The sequence below is a fragment of the Orcinus orca genome, chromosome 8, assembly GCF_937001465.1.
Source record: "Orcinus orca chromosome 8, mOrcOrc1.1, whole genome shotgun sequence".
Classification (NCBI taxonomy): Eukaryota; Metazoa; Chordata; class Mammalia; order Artiodactyla; family Delphinidae; genus Orcinus; species Orcinus orca.
Window position 1 is genome coordinate 105,561,314 of NC_064566.1, and position 14,882 is coordinate 105,576,195.

Below are 14,882 nucleotides of genomic sequence, written 5' to 3' on the forward strand. Positions count from 1 at the left end.
AAGTTGAAGCCCCAAGCTCCAATGTGCCTTATGGAGGTAGGTTTTTTATAGAAGTAATTAGGGTCAAATGAGGTCATAATTGTTGGGACCTGATCCAACAGGATTAGTGTCCTTATAAGAAGAGACCAGAGAAACTTCTCTGTCTCTGCCATGTGAGGACACAGCTAGAAGGTGACCATCTGCAGACTAGGAAGAGAGCTCTCACCAGGAACCAATTCAGCCGCCTCAATCTTGGATCTCCACCCTCTAGAAGTGTGAGAAATCGATGTCTATTGTTGAGGCTGCCCAGCCTGTGGTGTTCCGTTAAGGCAGCTGATGAGGACAACGACTCTGCGCTTCCCTGAGTGTAGCCTTTTTATCTTCTATGCTGCGTTTTCTGAGTAATGCAGGTGCAGAACTTATATTTACAAATCTTTTAATTGTTTTTCGTTCAGATTCAGCCCTTCGTTCCAAATTCATCAATTTATTCAAAACTTCTTATTGTGGGCTTCCCTGGTGGCGCAGTGGTTGAGAGTCCGCCTGCCGATGCAGGGGACATGGGTTCGTGCCCCGGTCCGGGAGGATCCCACATGCCGCGGAGCGGCTGGGCCCGTGAGCCATGGCCGCTGAGCCTGCGCGTCCGGAGCCTGTGCTCCGCGACGGGAGAGGCCCGCGTACTGAAAAAAAAAAACCTTCATACTGATCTTAAAGTACCTCCTCATGCAATATTTACTAATGAAAAGGGGAGAACAGTAACAGTGGAGAAACCCGGCAGACACCACTCCATCAAGTGGTCACAGTTCCCATCACAGTGATAAGTCAGGTGAACGTCGTGCAGGCCTGAGGGGCTGCACTGAGGAGGACACAGCCTCACTGCTGTGCTCTTGCTCAGAACGCACAACCTCCATCTTACCTGGAGATCACACCGGGCAGGGCAGACCCAGACCGAGGAACATTCTATAAAATCACTAACTTGAACTCTTCAAAGTTGTCAAAGACAGATTGAGGAGCCGTCTCACGGGTTCTCGGGGACTAAGGAGGCGTTACAGCTAAATGTGACGTGGGCACTGGATGGGGTGCTGGGCCAGAAAAAGGACATCACTGGGTCTGATTCTGACACTGAATCGATGTGTATGTTTTTTTCACACCACCAAGCAATTAATTCAGTTCTGACCCTGTCTGCCTGGAGACAGCACCATATCCCACAGGGTAAGGGCTCAGCCCTACAAGGCCCCAGCCCCCAGTCGCAAGCCGGATGGAACCCTCCTTCAGTTCCATTAATTTGCCTACGTGGCTCGTAGAACTCAGAGAAACATTCACTTCTGTTTGCTAGGTTATCATAGAAGGACGGAAGAGAGGAGTCGGGCAAGATGCGGGGAGAGAGGGAGCAGCCCTCTGGGTGTCCTCTCTCCCCAGATCTCTCCTAACCCTGTCCTTTTGGGCTTTTCTGGGGGCTTCATTACAGAGGCGTGGTGGATTAGACCACTGGCCATTGGTGATGAAATTCAATCTCCAGCCCCTCTCCCCTTCCCTGGAGTTAGGGGTGGGGGTGGTCTGAAAGTGACAAACATCTAATCACCAAGGTTGGTTCCCCTGGCAACAAGCCCCCATCTAAGGTGACCTGGGGCTTTCCAAAGTCACCTCATTACCATAACAAAAGACACCTTGATTACTTTCATAGCAGAAAATTCCAAGGGCTTTAGGAGCCCTGAGCTAGGAATGGGGACCAAGACCAAGTATGTATTTCATATTATAAATCACATTATTATAGTGGAAAAATGGGTGAAGTTCAAATAAGGTCTGTACATTAGTTAAGAGTATTGGATCAATGATAATATCTTCCTTTCAATCATTTTACTATTATTTTATAAGATTTTAACATAAGGGGAGGCTGTGTGAAAGATGTATAGGAACTTTGCGTTATTTTTGCAACTTTTCTTTAAGTCTATCATTATTTCAAACAAGAAGCTTAAAAAACAGATTCACTGAGCACCTACCTATTCTGGGCTGTTCTCTGGGCCGGGGAGATCTTGGTGAACAAGACAGATGCAGCTCTGAGGCTCGGAGCTCTGTCTGCAGAAGGACAAGTAAGCAGGTATTTTTAGTAGAGACAGTAAGTTAGGACAGGTGTATGGACACTATACAATGGAGAGAATATAAGAGGGTGAGAGCAAGCTGGAAGTGACATCTAAGCTGAACCCTGAAGACTGGGGAGGAGTTTTCCAAATAAAGTAGGGGCTCGTGGGAGTCAGATCTGGGGAGCCATCCAGGCAGAAGGGACAAACTGTGCACAGGTGTGTCCTTTGGGGAAAGCATGTCCTGCGTCTGCTGGAGGGCAGGAAGGGTGGGTATGTGTGGTCTGGGGACAGGGGGTGAATGAAGGCAGCACGTTTATGAGAGAGAACGTCGAGGGAATGGGACCAGTTCGTGAAAGTTTCATCCATCCTGAGGAGGGTGTAGGCCCGGGAAGCCGTTGAAGGGTTCCCAACAGGGCTTTGAAACGAGGTTTGCGATCTGGAAAAAGCTCTGGGGCTGCCGAGGGGCTGGCTGATGGGCGGGGGCGAGGGCAGAGGCAGAGGAGCCCGGAGAGGCCGAGAGGTCACGTGGGTGAGAGGCCGCGGCCTGAGGGGCCCCAGAAGTCCGCAGGTGACCAGTGTCTCTGGGTCCACTGCTGTCCCTGTAGGATGGGAAGGGATGGATGTAGTGCCTCCCGTGAGTCGCGTTCCCTGCTGGACACCTGACTCCCATCCTTCACTCTGCGCCTGCAGGAAGTGTATGTGAGCCACAGGTCACCCCTGTGTCACTTGCAGGTGACTCTGGTTCTGGGAGTTTCCACGGTTGACCCCCAGTCCCAGGGGAGTAAACATGCCCAGGTCTGTGTGACCCCAGAGCTCATCCTTTCTTTACGGAAAACATCACACACAACACGACATCCCTTCAGGCGCTGGCTGGGGATCAGCCTCACTGATGACACCAAAGGAGCGGGGTTAGTGCTCCCCGCGGAGCCTTCGTTTACCTGGTGCTGAGCAGGGCCCACGGGGCACAAAGTCTGTTCTGGCCTTTCACATGCTGTTCTGGTTAGGGGTTTATGCAATGATTTAAAATGATTTCTCTTTCAGATCTGTGTACAGTTCTTTCCCACACTCAGCTGTGTTTCATGCTCAACTTAAATCCAGGTTCAAAGTTTTTCACAAGATGTTCTTGGATTATAAACTAAAGAGACCCAAAAGGCAGAGCTTTCAAAACGAACTAGGTCTCCAATTATGCAATTTCACGTCGGGGTTAAGTCAATAAATACATTCGTGTGTTGCTCTGGGCCGTCCCCACATGTCCGTGGTTTCTCAAGTCAGCTTCTGGGTATTTATTCTCAAGGTCTTTCTCTTTGAACTCTGATGCCTTCCCTCCCCAGCTACAAAGGAACCCTTCTTTCCCTCTGGCCATTTAAACCTCCCCTCTGAGGCTACATCGTTTGCCAGAACTTTCCATTACTTATCTTTCTGCAGGCCCTTAGCTGTCTCTCTCTGTAAAGGTGCCCACCGTGGCTCTCAGCTCTCCACGCCACTGAGCCTCAGAAAGGAACGCACTTCCCGCAGAACCACCTACGTCCAAGCTCAGGGGATCCGTTGATCTCCCAGAGCCCGTGATAGACACTGTTGCTGGTAATTTGCGTTCTGCCCAGGACAGCAACAATTCCTAGGACTTAGTCTTTGTGAGATGGGATCCTGGCCTTCCCCAACCCCAAACACAAACAATAGCAATGAACCCTCTACTCGAGTTCCTTTGGGACCAATCCACCACTTAAGAGGAGAATGCCTTAGAGAACATTTTCATTCTTATAACTGAGATATTTATCACTGAGAAGCATAGCCATGCCTGTGTCGCCAGGCTCTCTGGGTTATTTCAGCCAGACCTCAGTGCTGGGGTGAGGCTAGGAGTTCTCAGGCCAGTCATTTGGAAGCAGGACAAAATAAGACGTTACATGATAGTCTGGGCGGGCCCCAGGCAGGAGGAGAATGCCGTCTTAATCCAAGGGAATAGATTTTTGATGGTGAAAACTTCAGGTACCTTGTCAGCAGAGAGTGAAAAACTGCAGGGGGCCCCTGTTTTGTCCGTTTGCGATGCAGACCTTCCGAATTTTCTATCACTTCCATGTATTTTGGTACACGTGGGGATATTTCAAGGAATTTATGATGTTTAAATGGTGAATAAAATACGGTTTTCTCAAGTCAAACATTTGTTTACTTGGATACCAGGTATTCAAATGTAAGTAAGATAAGAGTCCTGCACCAAGGGGGAAAGTGGGGGCCGGCGGCGGTGGTGGGATGAATTGGGGGATTGGTATTGATATGTATACACTAATATGTATAAAATAGATAACTAATAAGAACCTGCTGTATAAAAAAATACATAAAATAAAATTTTAAAAAAAGGTAAATTAATTTTAAAAAAAGAGATATGAGTCCTGCATTTGAGTAGTTTAAACTCTATCAGAGAGAAACAGATTTTAGCAGTAAAGGAAGGATCACCATACAACTCATTAACCAAGGTTGTCGTGTTATGCAGACTCGCCATGGTGACACAGAGGAAAGAGCGTGTCTGCTCCAGGGTCATAGGCAGCTTCCTGGAGATTTTTAAAAAGTAGTTTGACACCGTTGCCAAAGGTAAGGTGAGAGGTGAGGCATGGGAGAGGCATTTCACGCAGGGGCGGGTGACCAGCCGTCCTGGGAGAGGGGACTGAGGGGTCCCACCGTGCAGGACCTTCTGCAGCCAGAACAGTCCCAGGTCCCAAGCAGGCCCGGTGCTCAGCCCCTGGGGAGGGATGCAAGCAGGGGATGCATCGGCCCCTCCCTTTTTTTTTTTTTTTAACATCTTTATTGGAGTATAATTGCTTTACAATGGTGTGTTAGTTTCTGCTTTATAACAAAGTGAATCGGCTATACATATACATATGTTCCCCTATCTCTTCTCTCTTGTGTCTCCCTCCCACCCTCCCTATCCCACCCCTCTAGGTGGTCACAAAGCACCGAGCTGATCTCCCTGTGCTATGCGGCTGCTTCCCACTAGCTATCTATTTTACATTTGGTAGTGTACATATGTCCATGCCGCTCTCTCACTTCATCCCAGCTTAACCTTCCCCTTCCCCGTGTCAAGTTCATTCCCTACATCTACGCTTTTATTCCTGTCCTGCCCCTAGGTTCTTCATAACCGTTTATTTTTTCTTTTTAGATTCTATATATATATGTATTAGCATACGGTATTTATTTTTCTCTTTCTGACTTACTTCACTCTGTATGACAGACTCTAGTCCATCCACCTCACTACAAATAACTCAATTTCGTTTCTTTTTATGGCTGAGTAATATTCCATTGTATATATGTGCCACATCTGCTTTATCCATTCATCCAATGATGGACACTTAGGTTGCTTCCATGTCCTGGCTATTGTAAATAGAGCTGCAATGAACATTGTGCTACATGACTCTTTTTGAATTATGGTTTTCTCAGGGTATATGCCCAGTAGTGGGATTGCTGGGTCATACAGTAGTTCTATTTTTACTTTCTTAAGGAACCTCCATCCTGTTCTCCATAGTGGCTGTATCAATTTACATTCCCACCAACAGAGAAAGAGGGTTCCCTTTTCTCCACACCCTCTCCAGCATTTATTGTTTCTAGATTTTTTGATGATGGCCATTCTGACTGGTGTGAGATGATATCTCATTGTAGTTTTGATTTGCATTTCTCTAAAGATTAGTGATGTTGAGCATTCTTTCTTGTGTTTGTTGGTAATCTGTATATCTTCTTTGGAGAAATGTCTATTTAGGTTTTCTGCCCATTTTTGGATTTGGTTGTTTGTTTTTTTGATATTGAGCTGCATGAGCTGCTTGTATATTTTGGAGATTAATCCTTTGTCAGTTGCTTCATTTGTAAATATTTTCTCCCATTCTGAGAGTGGTCTTTTCATCTTGTTTATGGTTTCCTTTGCTGTGCAAAAGCTTTTAAGTTTCATTAGGTCCCACTTGTTTATTTTTGTTTTTATTTCCATTTCTCTAGGAGGTGGGTCAGAAAGGATCTTACTATGACTTATGTCATAGAGTGCTCTGCCTATGTTTTCCTCCAAGAGTTTGATAGTGTCTGGCCTTACATTTAGGTCTTTAATCTATTTTGAGTTTATTTTTGCATATGGTGTTAGGGAGTGTTCTAATTTCATTCTTTTACATGTAGCTGTCCAGTTTTCCCAGCACCACTTATTGAAGAGACTGTCTTTTCTCCATTGTATATTCTTGCCTCTTTTATCAAAAATAAGGTGACCATATGTGTGTGGGTTTATCTCTGGGCTTTCTATCCTGTTCCATTGATCTATATTTCTGTTTTTGTGCCAGTACCATACTGTCTTGATGACTGTAGCTTTGTAGTGTAGTCTGAAGTCCAGTAGCCTGATTCCTCCAGCCCTGTTTTTCTTTCTCAAGATTGCTTTGGCTATTCGGGGTCTTTTGTGTTTCCATACAAATTGTGAAATTTTTTGTTCTACTTCTGTGAAAAATGCCATTGGTAGTTTGATAGGGATTGTATTGAATCTGTAGATTGCTTTGGGTAGTATAGTCATTTTCACAATGTTGATTCTTCCAGTCCAAGAACGTGGTATATCTTTCCATCTGTTTGTATCATCTTTAATTTCTTTCATCAGTGTCTTATAGTTTTCTGCATACAGGTCTTTTGTCTCCCTAGGTAGGTTTATTCACAGGTATTTTATTCTTTTTGTTGCAGTGGTAAATGGGAGTGTTTTCTTAATTTCTCTTTCAGATTTTTCATCATTAGTGTGTAGGAATGCAAGAGATTTCTGTGCATTAATTTTGTATCCTGCTACTTTACCAAATTCATTGATTAGCTCTAGTAGTTTTCTGGGAACATCTTTAGGATTCTCTATGTATAGTATCATGTCATCTGCAAACAGTGACAGCTTTACTTCTTCTTTTCCTATTTGGATTCCTTTTGTTTCTTTTTCTTCTCTAATTGCTGTGGCTAAAACTTCCAAAACTATGTTGAATAATAGTGGTGAGAGTGGGCAACCTTGTCATGTTCCTGATCTTAGTGGAAATGGTTTCAGTTTTTCACCATTGAGAATGATGTTGGCTGTGGGTTTGTCATATATGGCCTTTATTATGTTGAGGTAAGTTCCCTCTATGCCTACTTTCTGGAGGGTTTTTTTTTTTTTTTTTATCATAAATGGGTGTTGAATTTTGTTGAAAGCTTTTTCTGCATCTATTGAGATGATCATATGGTTTTTATCCTTCAGTTTGTTAATATAGTGTATCACATTGATTGATCTGTGTATACTGAAGAATCCTTGCATCCCTGGGATAAACCCCACTTGATCATGGTGTATGATCCTTTTAATGTGCTGTTGGATTCTGTTTGCTAGTATTTTGTTGTGGATTTTTGCATCTATGTTCAACAGTGATATTGGCCTGTAGTTTTCTTTCTTTGTGACGTCTTTGTCTGGTTTTGATATCAGGGTGATGGTGGCCTCATAGAATGAGTTTGGGAGTGTTCCTCCCTCTGTTATATTGTGGAAGAGTTTGAGAAGGATAAGTGTTAACTCTTCTCTAAATGTTTGATAGAATTCGTCTTTGAAGCCATCTGGTCCTGGGCTTTTGTTTGTTTGAAGATTTTTAATCACAGTCTTAATTTCAGTGCTTGTGATTGGTTTGTTCATATTTTCTATTTCTTCCTGGTTCAGTCTTGGAAGGTTGTGCTTTTCTAAGAATTTGTCCATTTCTTCCAGGTTGTCCATTTTACTGGCATATAGTTGCTTGTAGTAATCTCTCATGATCATTTGTATCTCCAGTGTCAGTTGTTACTTCTCCTTTTTCATTTCTAATTCTATTGATTTGAGTCTTCTCCCTTTTTTTCTTGATGAGTCTGGCTAATGGTTTATCAATTTTGTTTAGCTTCTCAAAGAACCGGCTTTTAGTTTTATTGATCTTTGCTATTGTTTCCTTAATTTCTTTTTCATTTATTTCTGATCTGATCTTTATGATTTCTTTCCTTCTGCTAACTTTGGGGTTTTTTTGTTCTTCTTTCTCTAATTACTTTAGGTTGTAAGGTTAGGTTGTTTATTTCAGATGTTTCTTGTTTCTTGAGGTAGGATTGTATTGTTATAAACTTCCCTGTGAGAACTGTTTTTGTTGCATCCCATAGGTTTTGGGTCATCGTGTTTTCACTGTCATTTGTTTCTAGGTATTTTTTTATTTCCTCTTTGATTTCTTCAGTGATGTCTTGGCTATTAAGTAGTGTATTGTTTAGCCTCCATGTTTTTTGTTTTTTTTTTTTACAATTTTTTCCTTGTAATTGATATCTAGTCTCATAGCATTATGGTTGGAAAAGATACTTGATACGATTTCAATTTTCTTAAATTTACCAAGGCTTGATTTGTGACCCAAGATATGATCTATCCTGGAGAATGTTCCATGAGCACTTGAGAAGAAGGTGTATTCTGTTGTTTTTGGATGGAATGTCCTATAAATATCAATTAAGTCCTTCTTGTTTAATGTATCATTTAAAGTTTGTGTTTCCTTATTTATTTTCATTTTGGATGATCTGTCCATTGGTGAAAGTGGGGTGTTAAAGTCCCCTACTATGATTCTGTTACTGTCAATTTCCCCTTTTATGGCTGTTAGCATTTGCCTTACGTATTGAGGTGCTCTTCTGTTGGGTGCATAAATATTTACAATTATTAGATCTTCTTCTTGAATTGATCCCTTGATCATTATATAGTGTCCTTCTTTGTCTGTTGTAATAGTCTTTATTTTAGAGTCTATTTTGTCTGATATGAGAATTGCTACTCCAGCTTTCTTTTGATTTCCATTTCCATGGAATATCTTTTTCCATCCCCTCACTTTCAGTCTGTATGTGTCCTGAGGTCTGAAGTGGGCCTCTTGTAGACAGCATATATACGGGTCTTGTTTTTGAATCCATTCAGCCAGTCTATGTCTTTTGGTTGGAGCATTTAGTCCATTTACATTTAAGGTAATTATCGATACGTACGTTCCTATTACCATTTTCTTAATTGTTTTGGGTTTGTTATTGTGGGTCTTTTCCTTCTCTTGTGTTTCCTGCCTAGAGAAGTTCCTTTAGCATTTGTTGTAAAGCTGGTTTGGTGGTGCTGAATTCTCTTACTTTTGCTTGTCTGTAAAGCTTTTAATTTCTCCATCAAATCTGAATGAGGTCCTTGCTGGGTAGAGTAATCCTGGTTGTAGGTTTTTCCTTTTCATCACTTTAAATATGTCCTGCCATTCCCGTCTGCCTTGCAGAGTTTCTGCTGAAAGATCAGCTGTTAACCTTATGGGGATTCCCTTGTATTTTATTTGTTGTTTTTCCCTTGCTGCTTTTAATATTTTTTCTGTGTATTTAATTTTTGATAGTTTGATTAATATGTGTCTTGGCATGTTTCTCCTTGGATTTATCCTGTATGGGACTCTCTGTGTTTCCTGGACTTGACTATTTCCTTTCCCATATTAGGGAAGTTTTCAACTATAATCTCTTCAATATTTTCTCTGTCCGTTTCTTTTTCTCTTCTTCTGGGACCCCTATAATTCAAATGTTAGTGTGTTTAATGTTGTCCCAGAGGTCTCTGAGACTGTCTTTAATTCTTTTCATTCTTTTTTCTTTATTCTGCTCTGCAGCAGTTATTTCCACTATTTTATCTTCCAGGTCACTTAGCCGTTTTTCTGCCTCAGTTATTCTGCTAATGATTCCTTCTAGAGAATTTTTAATTTCATTTATTGTGTTGTTCATCATTGTTCGTTTGCTCTTTAGTTCTTCTGGGTCCTTGTTAAATGTTTCTTGTATTTTCTCCATTCTATTTCCAAGATTTTGGATCATCTTTACTATCATTACCCTGAACTCTTTTTCAGGTAGACTGCCTATTTCCTCTTCATTTGTTTGGTCTGGTGGGTTTTTACCTTGCTCCTTCATCTGCTGTGTGTTTCTCTGTCTTCTCATTTTGCTTAACTTACTGTGTTTGGGGTCTCCATCAAAGACTGGAGGCTTTGTAGTTTCAGGCTGCAGGTTCATAGTTGCCATTGTTTTTGGTGTCTGCCCCCAGTGGCTACGGTTGGTTCAGTGGGTTGTGTAGGCTTCCTGGTGGAGGGGACTAGTGCCTGTGTTCTGGTGGATGAGGCTGGATCTTGTCTTTCTGGTGGGCAGGACTGTGTCCGGTGGTGTGTTTTGGGGTGTCTGTGGACTTATTATGATTTTAGGCAGCCTCTCTGATAATGGGTGGGGCTGTGTTCCTGTCTTGCTAGTTGTTTGGCATAGGGTATCCTGCACCGTAGCTTGCGGGTCGTTGAGTGGAGCTGGGTCTTAGAGTTGAGATGGAGATCTCTGTGAGAGCTTTCGCCATTTGATATTACGTGGACCTGGGAGGTCTCTGGTGGACCAGTGTCCTGAACTTGGCTGTCCTACCTCAGAGGCACAGGCCTGACACCTGGCTGGAGCACCAAGACCCTGTCAGCTACATGGCTCAGAAGAAAAGGCAGAAAGAAAAGAAAGAAAGAAAGAAAAAGGGAAGGAAGGAAGGAAAGGAAGGAAGAAGAAAGAAAGAAAGAAAAGAAAAGAAAAGAAAAATAATTATTATTAAAAATTAAAAAAGTAAAAAGTAATGGGGAAAAAAAAAATGGACAGACACAACCCTAGGACAAATGGTAAAAGCAAAGGTATACAGACAAAATCACACACAGAAGCATACACATACACACTCACAAAAAGAGAAAAAGGGGAAAAATATATATATATATCGTTGGTCCCAAAGTCCCCTGCCTCAATTTTGGAATGACTCGTTGTCTATTCAGGTATTCCACCGATGCAGCACACATCAAGTTGTGGGGGGTTTCTTGCCTTTTGGGAGGTCTGAGGTCTTCTGCCAGCGTTCAGTAGGTGTTCTGTAGGAGGTGTTCCACGTGTAGATGTATTTCTGATGTATCTGTGGGGAGGAAGGTGAGCTCCACCTCTTACTCTTCCACCAATTTGAAGGTCTCTCCTCTCCCATTTTTATAATGGTCTGTTCTATGCATCAGTGTTCTTTTTCTTTTTAGGGTCCCTTTTTTTCCTCTGAGCTAGCAAGGATTTTGCTTATTATATGCTATTTATAGTGAGACTTCAAGCTCCACTTTCAGTAACAAATTACACCTCATTTGCTCTTCTAAACAAATGCGGTGCTTCGGCAAAGGCCTTAATCGGAAGAAGAGAGAGTTGAGATGCTGTTACTGTCCCTTCTTTCTCTTTCTCCCCTTTTATTGACTCCTCCCCCTGCTGGTCTCCGCCTGCTCCTGGGGCCCCAGGACCTTCATTTTAACACATCTTCCAAAGAAGTAGCAGGGAAGCCCATCTGATCCGGAGAAACTTCCTGGTTCTGGAAGCAGCGATGCAAGAAGCAGCCGAACTGCACAAAGCGAATCCGCTGAGAATCTCAAGAGGGAGGCATCTGACAGAGTCATACTAACAATGACAGTATTTTGCTTCCTTTTTAAGCACTCCAAGTGCTTCACCCGTATTAGCTAATCTCGTGTGGTGAGGAGGTGTGATTACACCTAGCCAGGGGGTTATTGTCAAAGCCATCAGGCCACAGGAATTCCGTTGGTCACAGTATTTATAGTGGTTTCTTTTCCGTGTCTGATTCCCCACCCCTTCCTCTTTTTTTTTCTTTTTTTGCGGTACGCGGGCCTCTCACTGTTGTGGCCTCTCCCATTGCGGAGCGCAGGCTCTGGGCGCGCAGGCTTAGCGGCCACGGCTCATGGGCCCAGCCGCTCTGCGGCATGTGGGAACCTCCCGGACCGGGGCACGAACCCGCGTCCCCTGCATCAGCAGGCGGACTCTCAACCACTGCGCCACCAGGGAAGCCCCTCCACCCCCTTCCTCTTAAAGAGCCTCAGTATTGGTGAGAATGCATTTGTATCCTCACTCTTTAAAAACTAAACACGAGGGCTTCCCTGGATTCCCAGGCCCCCAGTGCCCTCCTGACTCCCCAGAGCCGTGGTGCCCTGACAAAGCTTCTGTTTTCCAGGGAATAGCTGGTATTCCCATTGTCCCATTCCTTGTGTATTTAATAAAGATTTGGAAGAGAGAGTAAAAGCAGGTGAAAGTTATGTGTTTGAGCATCAGACACACCTGAGTTCCATTCTTGCCTCTGTCACTTATTAGATGTGTCATCTCAGGAAAATCGTTTAATAACTCAGAGCCTGTTCTTTATCTGCACAACGATGACAGCACAGACCACCTCCAAAGAGTGCTGTGCAGAGACTGGGGACATGGGGCCCCTGCTCCACATGGTCACTCAGGGCCTCAGGCTGAGGTTGCCGGGTGGCTGAACCAAAAGGGAAAGAGAGCTCCCAAGCGTCTCTCGTTAGCATTTTAAATGGGTAACAGGCCCACCTACATCGGATGGGCTAGGACCAGTCACACGGTGCCACCTACCCACCCACAAAGGTTCTGGGAAGTGCAGTCCCCACGGGTGCCAGGAAAGCTGAGAGCCAGAAAGAGCTGGCGTCTCGTGCAGCGTGTAAAGCGGCTGGCACTGTGATGGGTGCGCTCTAAGGGCTGCATCCAGCCTAGCTAGATTTTAGTTTGGATCTGTTATATATAAAATGTTGTTTACGTACTATCTTAGTATATTCAGGAGTGTCCACGGCTGATAATTCATTGACGTATTATGTTCTCCCTTTCAGAAGTACCCACAGTTGAAGAGAAGATTCGTGGAGATGTGAGAGTAAACCTCGAGGAATGAGTCTCACCGGTAGCTCAGATGGTGGAAGGATTCAGGTTTCCAGAGGAGGCAGCATCTGGCCTGGTTTGGGCGTGTGGGTAGCATCTCAGACACAAGGAGCCAAGGGCGACCTCAGCATGGGGCACGGAGCACCCGAGTTCTCCGCTTCGGGCCTGGGAATTTATCTACAACTTGCTCATTTGTTTATTCATTGACTGGTTACTGAACGCTCCTGTGTGCCGGGCACCGGGGCTGTGGCCCTGAGAACAACAGACACTGCCTTCAGACGATGCGTTTTAGGGGAGAAGACACATGAAGCACAAGTAGGTGGTGGTAACTGCAGAGCCAAGGGTGTCGGGTGTGCCGGGGTGCGCAGGGTGGGAGGGTGTAGCTGCTTTATCTGGGGTGGTCAGAGAAGGAATTGAGGGAGCAGGCCCTTGGGGAGCTGAGTGAAGAGCATCCCTGACAGAGGGGCTGCAGGACCAGGGAAGAGTGCCACGGTGGAGAGAACAGGATCTAGGAGTGGAGTATCAGAGCTTCGTTGGTTCTGCTACTGATTTGCGCTGGTTCTTGGACCCAGTGACAAAGCAACGTGATTGTGAGGATGGGCTAGGAGCTGGACCACGTGGATGTGAATCCCAGCTCTGCCACTTATGACTAGATGAGCTGGCAAGTTACTTAACCTTCCCAAGCTTCCATTTCGCCATCTGAAAATATGGGGGAAACCCCCGTCCTCCAGGCCCTCTTTGGGAGGATTAAATGAGTTAATTCATATAGAGCACCGAAACCAGGGCCGGACCTGCTGTGAGCCCAAGCTGACAGCAGCTATTTCTATGAGAGCAAGTTGTTTGCCCTCTATGGGGTACAGTACTGTCGTCCCAGATTGTGAGCTTCGGAGAGGTGGTCTCTTAAGTGCTCAACCCAAAGATTCTTGGAAATCTGATGTTAATTTACATGTTATTTTATGGACCATTTCATGTCATTTGTTAACTGCTTTTTTTTTTTTTTACGGTCTGCCCCCATCACTGTCCTCTTGCAGGGTTTAGCTTCCTTCCAGTGATGTTGAGTATGGGGTCCTTCACTTGTCTTTGCTAGAATTCCACTTCTCTCTGCCTCACTGGTGGGCTTTATTCCTTCCGGGATCTTTACACAGCACTCAGTGCACTTAGTTGATTAAAAACATTCTCTCTATTAATTTCAATACACTGGCAAGGGATCTCTGTAGCAGAAACTTCAAAAAATGAAATTTCATTAGGTCCCAAATTGAACTATTTGTAATGAGGTGGATGGACCTAAAGTCTGTCATACAGAGTGAAGTAAGTCAGAAAGAGAAAGACAAATACCGTATGCTAACACATATATATGGAATTTAAGGGAAAAAAATGTCGTAAAGAACCTAGGGGTAAGACAGGAATAAAGACACAGACCTACTGTGGATAATGGACTTGAGGATATGGGAAGGGGGAAGGGTAAGCTGTGACAAAGCGAGAGAGAGGCATGGACATATATACACTACCAAACGTAAAGTAGATAGCTATTGGGAAGCAGCTGCATAGCACAGGGAGATCAGCTCGGTGCTTTGTGACCGCCTGGAGGGGTGGGATAGGGAGGGTGGGAGGGAGGGAGACACAAGAGGGAAGAGATACGGGAACATGTGTATATGTATAACTGATTCACTTTGTTATAAAGCAGAAACTAACACACCATTGTAAAGCAATTATACTCCAATAAAGATGTAAAAAAAAAAAAAAAAAAAGAAAATGAAATTTCAGGCCTGTTTTCTGTTTGGAGACCAAGTGTCTGGGTCCACAAAATCACAGACACTCATGGACGGCCCTCCCTCCAACACTGTCCTGGATGCCAACAAAGCTTTGTACGGCCCACCTGACTACTGCCCTGGCCACGGTGCCCCATACAGTGGGACACTTGAAAATCCCTCCAGTCTCTCCAGAACTCATGGTGCAGTGCGATCCTCAGTGCTGGGGACCAGCTGGTGCTCATATTGGATGGAAAGGGGGTTTAGAATGAAAACTGAAACCAGGGATCCGATATCTCTGGGTACCAGAGACGCCAGACTTCACTTCCCCAGCTGGGTGGTCAATTCCATAAGGACCCTGGTGAGGAGGGATCGGAAAGCCCGGACG

At 44.3% G+C, this 14,882-nt stretch overlaps 1 long non-coding RNA gene across 1 annotated transcript in view; it reads left to right on the plus strand.

Annotated features, from left to right (window-relative positions):
* LOC117196857 (uncharacterized) overlaps window positions 1–14,507 on the plus strand; it is a 35,030-nt gene extending 20,523 nt beyond the window's left edge. The window contains exons 2-3 of the long non-coding RNA XR_004477271.2: window positions 4,543–4,640; window positions 12,701–14,507. This is a non-coding gene — a long non-coding RNA (uncharacterized LOC117196857). The remainder of the gene's footprint in view (window positions 1–4,542; window positions 4,641–12,700) is intronic.
* The last annotated feature ends 375 nt before the right edge of the window (window positions 14,508–14,882 follow it).